Source organism: Petromyzon marinus, unplaced genomic scaffold (genome assembly GCF_048934315.1).
Source record: "Petromyzon marinus isolate PM22_M1 ecotype Great Lakes invasive population unplaced genomic scaffold, UKy_Petmar_22M1.pri1.0 PM_G_Scaffold_78, whole genome shotgun sequence".
Classification (NCBI taxonomy): domain Eukaryota; kingdom Metazoa; phylum Chordata; class Hyperoartia; order Petromyzontiformes; family Petromyzontidae; genus Petromyzon; species Petromyzon marinus.
This window is the reverse complement of record NW_027423033.1, coordinates 265,001-267,500: the sequence shown is the minus strand read 5'-3', so window position 1 is coordinate 267,500 and position 2,500 is coordinate 265,001.

Below are 2,500 nucleotides of genomic sequence, written 5' to 3'. Positions count from 1 at the left end.
TGATGTTCAGTTCCCACTTGAGGTCCCGGCAGAGAATAGTGCCCAGGAAGCGGAAGGACTCCACAATTTTGACTGCGGAGTCTAACAGGGTGATGGCGGTGAGTGGGGCTGTATTCTTCCTGAAGTCCACAACCATCTCAACTGTCCTTAGAGCATTTAGCTCTAAGTTGTTCTGGCTACACCAGGTCACCAGGTTGTCAGCTTCCCACCTATAGTCAGACTCATCCCCACCAGAGATCAGCCCAATGAGGGTGGTGTCGTCCGACAAACTTCAAGAGTTTGACGGACAGATGATTGGAGGCGCAGCTGTTGGTATACAGGGAGAAGAGCAGTGGGCAAAGGACGCAGCCCTGAGGAGTTCCCGTGCTGATGGACCTGGAGTCAGAGACTTCTGTTCCCGGCTTAACGCACTGCTTCCTGTCAGAGAGGAAGTCTGTGATCCACCTGCAGGTGGAGTAGGGCACGTTCAGCTGGAAGAGCTTGTCCTGAAGCAGGGCAGGGATGATGGTGTTGAAGGCAGAGCTGAAGTCCACAAACAGGATCCTGGCGTAGGATGCTGGGGCGTCCACATGCTGTAGGGTGAAGTGGAGGGCCATGTTAACTGCGTCGTCCACAGACCTGTTGGCTCTGTAGGCAAACTGAAGGGGGTCCAGGAGAGGGTCTGTGATGGCTTTGAGGTGTGCCAGGAGCAGGCGCTCAAAAGACTTCATTACCACAGATGTAAGGGCGACTGGTCTGTAATCATTTAGTCCTGTTGGCCTTAGCTTTTTGGGCACAGCGATGATGGTGGAGGACTTGAGACAGGCTGGTACATGGCATGTCTCCAGGGAGGTGTTAAAGATGTTGGTGAACACCGGAGACAGCTGGCCAGCGCAGTGCCTGAGGGTGGCTGGAGAGACAGAGTCCGGCCCGGCTGCTTTGCGTGGATTCTGCCTCTTGAAAAGCCCATTAACTTCTCCCTCCTGAAAGGAGAGAGTCGTTTCTGTAGTATGGGTGGGGGATGGGGCCTCTTGGGTGGGAAGGGGTGGTTCAGGACAGTCCAATTGTCTTTCAAATCTACGGTAGAACTCGTTCAGGTCGTTGGCTAGGCGGGAGTCGTTAGTGGTGTGGGGCGCTCTGGGTTTGTAGTTGGTGATGTGCCTGAGCCCTTTGGCAGACAGAAGCAGCGTCGTTAGTAGAGAACTGGTGTTTTAGTGTCTCTGAGTACAGTCGTTTAGCCTCTCTCACCGCTTTGCTAAACCTGTTCTTCGACTCCTTGAATCTGTCTCTATCCCCACTCCTAAACGCTTCCTCCTTCTCCAACCTCAACCTTTTGAGCTTTGCTGAGAACCAGGGCTTGTTGTTGTTAAAGTTCACCCTGGTACGTGTTGGGATACAGCAGTCCTCACAGAAGCTGATGTACACAGCCTCTGTGAGTTCATCCAGACTATTGGTAGCAGTCGTGAACATATCCCAGTCAGTACAGTCTAAGCACGCCCGCAAATCTTCCACAGCCTCACTGGTCCACTGTTTAGATGTCCTCACAGCAGGTTTACAGAGTTTTAGTTGCTGCCTGTATGCACGAATCAGGTGGACCAAGGGAGTTCTGTGCGAGCCGAACAGCCCCGTGACCCACAAGAGAAACATCCCCGCCAAATTCGAGCGTTTGACGGGGTCTATCCGTGAAAAAATATTCACGTTTTTGAGTGCACATGCATTTCTGCTGCAAATGCCTCTGGAAGTTTCATGCCGTTCGTATGCCAATTGTGGCAACACGAAAATGACCCGTTTTCCCATTCCGAGGGATTTCTGTGCGACCCTAACAGCCCCGTGAGCCACAAGAGACACATCCCCGCCAATTTCTAGCGTTTCACGGGGTCTATCCGTGAAAAATATAGACGTTTTTGAGTGCACATGCATTTCTGCTGCAGATGCCTCTGGAAGTTTCATGCCGTTCGTACGCAATGTGGCAACACGAAAATGACCCCTTTTCCCATTCCGAGGGATTTCTGTGCGACCCTAACTAACAGCGCCCGTGAGCCACAAGAGAGACATCCCCGCCAATTTATAGCGTTTCACGGGGTCTATCCGTGAAAAATATAGACGTTTTTGAGTGCACATGCATTCCTGCTGCAAATGCCTCTGGAAGTTTCATGCCGTTCCTATGCAATGTGGCCACACAAAAATGACCCGTTTTCCCATTCCGAGGCATTTCTGTGCGACCCTAACAGCCCCGTGAGCCACAAGAGAGACATCCCCGCCAACTTCTAGCGTTTGACGGGGTCTATGCGTGAAAAATATTAAAATTTTTGAGTGCACGTGCCTTTCTGCTGCAAATGCCTCTGGAAGTTTCATGGCGTTCCTATGCAATGTGGCAACACGAAAATGACCCCTTTTCCCATTCCGAGGGAGTTCTGTGCCACCCTAACAGCCCCGTGAGCCACAAGAGACACATCCCCGCCAATTTCTAGCGTTTCACGGGGTCTATCCGTGAAACATATAGAAGTTTTTGAGTGCACAT